General features: G+C 42.9%; 1 pseudogene across 1 annotated transcript; it reads left to right on the top strand.

Moving 5' to 3' along the window:
• Positions 1-286: 286 nt before the first annotated feature.
• LOC309662211 (ras-related protein Rab-5B pseudogene) lies at positions 287-5,702 on the top strand (annotated as a pseudogene). Its single transcript has one exon. The product of its transcript is annotated as a ras-related protein Rab-5B pseudogene (transcript).
• The last annotated feature ends 3,798 nt before the right edge of the window (positions 5,703-9,500 follow it).

Below are 9,500 nucleotides of genomic sequence, written 5' to 3'. Positions count from 1 at the left end.
AAATAGAGATTCATATAGATAGCGCATATGCGTTCTATCTAAAATGATTAAATAGCATTTTCCTTTTCAGTATAATGATGGTGAATCAAAACTCTCTAAAACCTATAGGGCATATTTTCAACCTGATGACTAATATTAATTATGAACCAAGTACAGAAGAGTTTGAAGGGGACACAGGCTTGGGCCCGACGGGGGAGACAGAGCCCCAGGACTGTTGAAGCCTGGAAGTCCCCTGCCCTCCCCCCTCCCCCCTTTGTGGCTTCCCCCTCCCTCTACCCTTGCCCACTCTGATAATCTAGCCATGACTAGCAGAAGCGCAGCCAGGTCCAATGGGCAGCCCCAGGCCAGCAAAATATGCCAGTTCAAACTGGTCCTGCTGAGTGAATCTGCAGTGGGGAAGTCTAGCCCGGAATTATGTTTTGTCAAAGGGCAGTTCCACGAGTATCAGGAGAGCACCATTGGAGCGGCCTTCCTCACCCAGTCGGTTTGTCTAGATGACACAACAGTCAAGTCTGAGATCTGGGACACAGCTGGGCAGGAGCGATACCATAGCTTGGCCCCCATGTACTACAGCGGTGCCCAAGCTGCAACTGTGGTTTATGACAGTACTAATCACGAAACCTTCGCCCGAGCAAAGACATGGGTAAAGGAACTACAGCGACAGGCCAGTCCTAGCATCGTTATTGCCCTGGCGGGGAACGAAGCTGGCCTGGCCAGCAAATGCATGGTGGAGTACGAAGAGGCCCAGGCGTGTGCAGATGACAACAGCTTATTGTTTATGGAGACTTCATCCAAGACAGCTATGAACGTGAACGATCTCTTCCTGGCAATAGCTAAGAAGTTGCCAAAGAGTGAACCCCAGGATCTGGGGGATGCAGCAGGCCGAAGCCGGGGTGTGGATCTCCATGAGCAGTCCCAGCAGAACAAGAGCCAGTGTTGTAGCACCTGAGGGCGCGGCTAGCAGCGAACAAGTATGGAGCTAGCACGAGAGCCAAGAAATAACCTCCATCCCCACCTCTCAGCACACAGCCCCTACGCTAACAGCACACGGGGCCCTGGCTCCCAAGGGCTGCCTCTTGACAGCTCCGTCATGGCACTTTGTAACGCTTCAGCAACAACACCAGGCAGCTGTTGCCACTGACCTCCTACCCCTACTCTGGGGCTTGGGGGTCAGATCCCCCAGGACTTACCTTCCAAAACAAACTTTCTTCACTTTGTATTATAGGTGCAAGACAGTGACCTACTTATCTTTCCTCCTCCTCCCCACTTTTTCAGAAAACTCTTTTTTGTCTCCTGCCCCTTCCCCTTCTGCTTTTGGTCAGTCTCTGTTCTTAATCCCCTTTTCTTCCTCTCCCCAGGATGGAGAAGGTAGTGAACCCAAGAAGTGAGGAAGGAGGTTTCCAGTTCAGTCACATTAAGGACCCTGGGGGAAAGTACGGCTCAGAGCAGGGGGGAGTAAGGAAACATTTCCTTTTTGTTTTCATTTGGTTGGAGTTTCTCATATTTGAAAACACTGAGTTGGCCTTGTGGAGGGTGTTTCTAGGTAGAGGTGAGAAAGGGAAGGCACGCTCTCAGGCACCAGGTTGGAGTCTTGTTAGCTAACTGGGCAGAGGTGGAAGAGGTGGAGATGCAGTGTCATCTGTGGCTCAGGAGCTCTTCTAAGGCTTACTTTCCCCTCACCCAGCCTCTTAGGTAGCTTCTCCCGCATAGCGGGGTAGATTCTGGACCCCAGAGTTCTCCAAAGAATCTTCACTGGTTACCTGCATCTTTGGCTCTGCTGTGATCTAAATGGAGGAGGGACCAGTTTCTGACACCCATCCTGTGACTTACACATATGCATTTTTTTCCTCTCTGGCCTTCAGATGGCCTCAGCCCCAGACACTATAATCCCCTGCAGTTTGCACTTTAACTGATGGTAGTTCAGTTGTGATACTTGTTTTATGGGGGTTTTGATTGATTTGACTGCCCGCTTAACTTTGTAATTAAGTGGAATCCGAGGTGTATATGAGGTTTGGGGAGGGGGTGTAGAGAACAGTACCGCTGGCAGCTACTCAAGCCCAATATCCACTGCTAGCTTCCTCCAACTCTGATTCTTACTTCACCTATATTCTTGCCAGCCTGACTCTTGGGTATAGGTTTACCTTTCCTGAGGAATTAACTGAGCAACTGGAGAGCAGTCTCAGGCTAGCATAGGCCATTGTAGGGGAGTGAAAAGGAGTCAGCAAGAGGGAGGAATTTTCTGTCCTTTCCCAGGTTCCCATTCAATTTGATCCACCCATTACCATGTCTTTTCTACTTCCCTGTAAATAGGTATGATCTTTATTCCCACTGTACAGTCTGTTCTGCCCCCCACCTCCCATCAGGCCCTATTTCTTTTCTCCTTTGTTAGTATCTTCAGTTTGGTCCCTCCATGCTTACCCCCCAAACCCATCCCCCATGCAGCCAGTGGTTTAATCCACGTACCGCTAGGGGGGTAGTACCACAGAGGCCTACTTGTGGCCCCCTAATATCATAACACCTGTTCCTGTGGACAGGGAACGACTGGCACTGAGGGTCCCTCACAACTGTCTCACATCACCAGAGGACAGTGGTCCTTTCTAAATCTCTAGTCTCTCTTCACACCCCTCATCAGGTATTTTAAGATGTCTTTGGGAAGCCATCAAGGCAAGAGAGAACTCTAAATCCCTTCTTGTTCTAGACCAGAGTTTTGAGGAGATTGGGGGAAATAAGATAGGAGAGGCCATAGTGACCTAGGATTGGAACCTTTCTGCCCTTTTGGCTTGCAGACTGCTTTCTGTCCCAGAGAAGCTGAGAAATCCATGAGGCTGAGATTCTGAAGGACCCAGCTTAGGTTCTTCCACTTACCCCTAAATTCCCTCCCTTTACCAGGGACAGCCTTAGTTCCCATGGCCCTGAAACACATACACGTTTTCCCTTCATTTTCCCAGCACCCACTAGCCCCCCAAAGCAGCCAGTACGTCCTTACAAGTAGAAGAACTACGATGGCTCTCTTAAGTTTCTTAGAAATGAAGTTCTTTCTCTGTGTAGTTTTCCCCATGGAGCAGTAGTGAAGATGTTTCATTGCCTTGGGGCTGGGAAACCATTTCTCCAGGTTTCTTCTCCCCTCCCCTGCCCCCCTTAGGAACAGGATTGGCCTTAGCTTCTGGGCCTATCTGCTGCCTTCCTCTACTTCCTATTAGCTCTTCTGCTTTCCTTTGAGATCTGTTAGGCTTAGGGAATCTTAGTTTTTATTTCCCAGCTCTTCATTTTTCTCTTCTGATTTTTTTTTTTTTTTTTTTGCTTCTAAGAAAACATTTGCCTTTTTTCCCCTTTCTTCCTCTCCCAACATAACAATCGTGGTAACAGAATGCGACTGCTGATTTACCAATGTATTTGATGTAAGTAAAAAGGGAGGAAAAAAAAAAGAATAGTTTGAAGGTTATAATAAAAATTTAAGCAGCAAAGATCCCATATAACTTGGATTCAAATCCTGGCTGTGGTGCTAGCTGTGTGATTACAGGATGGGCTATTTAACCTCACTCAGACAAGTTCCATCTACAATGATACTAGAAACGTCTCTAACTCCAAACCAGCATATACAGGGAATCACTGACTAATTTAGTACAGGAAAAACTAGGATGTAGGCAGGTATCAAAATAAGACAACTGTGCTTCAGCTCTCAGACAAAGATGACAGTAAAATTCCCTAAAGTGTTACCAACAATCCTGGAGTGGCAAATACCATAGGTTGGCTCACTTAGCAACCATGCCAACCCCTTTGCCATCCTCTATTATGGAGGACAGAAAGGAAAGTCCTCAGCCCCTCACCTCCCAGAATAAAGATAAAACAATATAAAGAAGGAGATAGGAGTATCAATCAACAAGGGCCAGCAATACAGTTTGGAAGTCAGAAAGTAGAGCGAAGTGGTTGATGGTAGAAAAAGAGCAGAGACTACACGCTGCTGCGGGGAGTGGGGTCCTGCTGTGGAGGTGGTAGCTGCCCTGTGCTGGACAAGGAGATGACACTTAGCAGAAGGAAGAGGGGGCTGAGAAGGGGCCTGAACACCTTGCTGGCTATTCACCCAAGTTTGCCTGCGACCAGTTCAGCCTAGTGACCCAACGCACAGACAAGAAACCAAGGCGGTCACCGTGGGTTTGGGCCCCCAGAGTAAAGCCCTCAGCTTAATACCCAGCTCCTCTCTTGCCCACACAGAGCAAATGCTAGTTGTCAAGAAGCCCCATCCACATTTACAGAGTTGGAAATCAGCCTACAGAACACAGATCTAGGTCTAATAAAGCCAAGGTGGCCCAGACTGGCCGCTTAGACACTCAACCAGGACTTCATTCTTAAATACAGAAGGACAAACAATGATCAACAACAGACATATGAAGAAAACCAGGAACATGAAAGCAAGGTAAATAAGGACTGTACTCTTTCCTAAGGGAAATAGATGAATCGAGGAATGAAATAAATTACTTAGAAAATTATAAAAACAAACTCCAGCTACTGAATTGTGAAATTAAACATATATGTGTGTGTATATATATATTTTACCATATTTAATTCACATATTTAATACATTGCACCATATTTAATACTAAATATATAAATAGTTTAAGAACAAGACTCTCTAACCAGACCACCTGGGTTTTGAATATTAGCTCCATTACTTACTAGGTATATTTAAAAGCATATAGTGATTTAAAATACTAGCCTCATACAGTTGTTGCAAGGATTAGTGAGTTCCTTTACGAATGCATCTATGCCTCCCCATCTTAAGCTCTACATGAGTCTGACCTATTACTGTAACATGTATGGTACTTTCCAGGACAGAAACAAAAGGGCAAAGGGTATGGGGGGATAATGAGAGAACAGGTAAATGACATAAAAGATTGTAATCGAAAGGTCCAACCTCCAACTAATAAGATGACTCTGCTAGTTGTGAAATACCTTTAGTATCACCAACTCTGCCAAGTATGACTGACAGAATTTAGGAGACAGCAGTGGGAGCGAAGTTGGGAGGAGAGTCAGGAGTGCTGATGTCTCCAGCTTCCCTGGTGAGGTGTCAAACGTCAGTAGAGCAAGATATCTAGGTTAAATATTTTATTTAAAAAAAAAAAAACAGGTAACCGATAGAAAGTTTGCAAATAATAGAATTACTGGAAATTGGGAGGAAGAAGGAAAGGCAGAGTGATGGGTCATGAAGCCTCAACTTTCACTTGGAGAAGTTGAAAGACCAAGAAGTTATAGTATAAACATGTTAATGTAAAGTAAGTAGGCTTCCAAAAGAACTAAAATAGGAATGGTTAAAAGGAGTTGCCTCTGGTTAGTAGGGTGAGGTGGGGCAAGGTGGGGTTAGAAACTGGCTTTTTGTCCTTAGCTCCTCTATATTCTTTGGCTCTTTTTCTTTGTGTGTCTATTATTTGATATCAAGTGTTATAAAAGAGAAATGGACTCTTTACTGTAAACTTTTGGTGGCAGAATGTGGGTCTTATTTCTTTTCTTTTTCACCATAATTATTTTCTTTCTAATCTAGAGGATGCATCTTTAAATGGTTGTTTTCCACCTTCTGTCCCAATGCTATCATTAAAATAATAAGCAATTCTGTGGGTAAAGAATAAATCGTTCAGGGGTTGAGACCCTGGAATGAAATGATTAAATCACCAGGGGAAAATTGAGGTTCTAATTTAGCTGCTATATATGCAAGAGTATCCAAACTTTAAAACCATATGAATTTTTTAAATTACTTATAGATTTTGCTGAATTGATTACAAAGTATAGCTCTTGCACAGAGAAGTGATTCTATGTTATTTTTATCTTGTTTTTTTCAGTTTTTTTCATCTGCATCTTATTATAAATGGCCAAATTAATATTTGAGCAGATACAAATAAGAATATTCATAAGCTACAAAATAACATGTTTACCTTTAAAAAAAAAGCACTTAGATGCCCCTTCTATTTATCCGTCAACTTCCTGAAAACTAACTCTAATCTCTCTACCCTGCCTTCATTTCTTTTCCAGATACCCCCTCCTCATTGCCCCTCAATCCTCAAGGTTTCCAATGAGCTATTCTTGTTTGGTTGCTTGTATTCATGTATCTCTCAGCCAGCATGGGACACAACTGGCCAGTCCCCACTTCTCCATCCTTCTCCTTTTATGGCATACAGCCTGGTTCAACTCTTTGGACTCACAGGGCACATCCACAGTGATTTACTCCTTTCCCCAACTTCCAGATCACTGTTGGATCTCACCACCACAGTTCCAGATCTTTCCAGATTTTAAGTTTCTCAAAGTCATGGATCAAATATTCAACCTTGCTTCCTTCTCACATGGTGACCAGTACAGTACTGGGTAAATAATAGGTCCAAAAGATATTACTTTTTGTTTAAAATTTTAATGATTGACTCTCCAGATTCCTAACATCTGTATTCTAGTGCTGTGCCACAGTCTGGCCAATCCACCAAGCAAATGCAATGGCCTCTATTTTTGTGTAATTGTTTTCTTCTCCTTCAATTTATTTTATTTTACTTTACTTGGTATAACTTTTCTCAGTAACCCAAATATTTTCAGAAACTTGATATTTTCATGGTCTATATAATGTATATTAATTCTCTTTTTCAAAATATTCTATAAACTAACATGCAAATGCAAATCCAAAATACCAAAATATAAATTATTTTATAGTATTCTAGACTTTTTAAAATGTATAATATATACCCTCATCAGCTTTTCAAGGGTATCTGAGTTGACTTGCAACAAAAAACTTATATCTAATAAGCTTATTTAAAATGAAATAGATTCTGGAAAGCATTATATTTCAGACCAAATTTCCGATTTGTATTCTTTTGGCAAAGGCAAGCTTTGGCTTTTATTTTTTAGCTTGGAAATAACATAATTAAATGATCATTTTAGGAAAACTTGTCTTCTGGTGTTAAAATATCTGTCTATGTATCTCTAACTAGTGGATGGAAGAGTTTCAACTTGGGGTCTAAACATGAAAAGATCTCATTTTGTTCCAGTAACTGTTCTCTAATTGTGCTATGTTCATCCTACCTTTCCCACTGTGTACTTTAATGACACCTTGGGAAGATTCAGTAATTTTCCACTCAGTTTCACTTATTTGAAATGTCTCATTTTCAGCAATAAAGAGTCAAGACTCTAGAGGCTTGTGGGTAGGGCAGGTTGGGGAACTGCTGGGAGAGGGGGTGCTCCAAGTCAGAAGGAAGAGGCTGCTTGTGAACCCCCTCTCACTCTGCCCTCTTCTAGGGTGAGCTGGTCCATTGTGTTGGGATGAGGAGGAGGAAGCGGTGAAAAGGCAAAGCCTCTCTCTCCTGGCTGAGCAGGGAGCAGTCTTCTCCTTGGTTAATTGACGCTCTACTCCTTCCAGGTCCTTCACGTGGCTAGTTCCCAAATGTTGCCACTCTTATGTGGATGGGCCCCTGTGGGGACCTCTACCCTAAAAGAGGCAGTTCTAGTTCTGGGTAGCCATCTTCCATCAATACCTCTTACACCTAGTGCCTCTGAGTGGTGGCCTTTCCTTACCCAGAGAGTGAGCTCTTGCGTGGAGTACCTGAGTAAAGGCTTAAGCTCAGCTCTCTGTACGGTGTCCACTTGACTTGCAGTGAACATATGTATTCCTGGCATGCCTCTCCCAAGTTTCTACCTTGCAGCCTTACTGGTTCTTCTCCTCTGCTCTGAGGACACAAAGAAAAATCATGTCCCCTTCATCAGCAACCAGGAGCACTCCTAGACCTAAGTAACGGGCATCTTTTTAGTGGGCTTGAAGGAAGAGAACAGGTTATTGACCTTGTTGGGTGTATGTTTTTGAATTTTCACTTTAGCTAGAGTATAGAGAAAAAGTAATTGATTGGGATAGACAAGAGGGAAAGTGAGAGCTGAAATCCCGGTAGCTTGATCTCAAGTGGTGAGGCTTTACAGAAAGAGTTCAAGGTACCGAGAAGTAGCCATCCTGGTGGGATATGATGAAAATAGTCATCTTAATGGGATATGATGAGCAAATAATTAAGTAGGTAAGACAATAATAAGTCATGGTGAGGAGAGCCAAGCTTATGGCAGAACAAGAAAGAACAGGATGCAGATATGAACCTAAACAAGAGAGGTGAGTGATTTCAAGCTCAAGACATAAGGCATTTCTCCAGAAACAGAACTGAGGAGTGCATCTGAGCTGGTGGAAAATCCAAAGTATAAGATAAAATACCTTTAGGAAATCAGAGCATGTCTGTAATATGAATGCCATAATGCTGGGCAATAGAGCTTACCACAGATAAGAGTTTCTTACATGATTCTAGTGGAGAAAGGAACCACAATTAACCCAAGAAGCACAGAGTGACAACCTGCCACACCTGCGAGGTCCTGACAGCAAGCACCGCATCACCAAATTTTCCAGGGTCGTTAACAGAAACAAGGTGAAAATAGGACTCTGCAGAGGGACACTGTTAACACTCATAATCACATATTTCAGATGCTGCAAACCATCAGCAAGGAAATTAGGAGGCTGAATTAAGGATTTCTCCCGAGGAGAATGCAGATAATGAAGTCTATGTTGAATATAAACCAAAACCAATTAGTTCTCCAGCACTGCCACACACGATTATAAATTCTACTGATGCAGTTTAAACCAACAAAATGAAAAACACTATAAACTTATTAATTAACACTAAAACAAGTTAGTCATAGGACAAACAAGCTATCTTATCATTTAATAACATGTCAAATAATAAATCTTTCCTTGACATTTGTGCTCTGTTGTTGAAAGAAACAAACCACTAATAATCAGGTCTCCAATGACCACTCCAAAGCTTCATAATGATTCCCCTGCCCCCAGTATAAGCCTATCCCAAAAGGAGAGTAGGAGTCTCTAAGATTTTATAGGTGATAATTGTTGCTTCACTGCCAAACTTAGGAAATGCCTCCTGCTTTGATGGAACTACCTCCTCCAACTCTTAGTCTGCAAGGTTTTTCTGGGGCCTCACTATGGGATGCAAGGGCAAAGCAGGTGACCTTAGTTTAGACCAGTCAGTACACTTCTTCCTAGTGATTGGCTCAGGGATGAGACTGTGACTCAGTATAGCCAGAGAAGGAGTGAATACTTGGGCTTCCGTGGAAACTATCCAAAAAGACTGTTCAGCTGGACTTCCAACTAAAGGAGTAAGGTTAAGGCAGCTGTAGCCTCCCTGTGACCGCAAGCTCAGAACCCTATTGCTCATGGAGCCAATTTGGAAAAAGTAGAGCTGAGAGATGGAGAGAAACATGTTCTAAAGCCAAACATACTCCTGGACTTTTCATTTACAAGAGTCAATGCATTTTCCTTTTCACTTGATTCAGTTTGAATTGGTTTTTCTATCACTAATATGAGAGAATATCTTAGTTGATACAGTATGCAATACAATTGAAGAAACCCAGCAGATATAACCCCCACTCATCTCATTTACATGGTATCTATTAGATGCTGCCATGGTTCTTGATCATGGGGTCTCACA

Source organism: Balaenoptera physalus, assembly GCF_965194825.1.
Source record: "Balaenoptera physalus genome assembly, chromosome: 6".
Lineage (NCBI taxonomy): Eukaryota > Metazoa > Chordata > Mammalia > Artiodactyla > Balaenopteridae > Balaenoptera > Balaenoptera physalus.
Note: the sequence above shows the minus strand (reverse complement) of the source record. Positions and strands in the feature narration are given on the sequence as shown.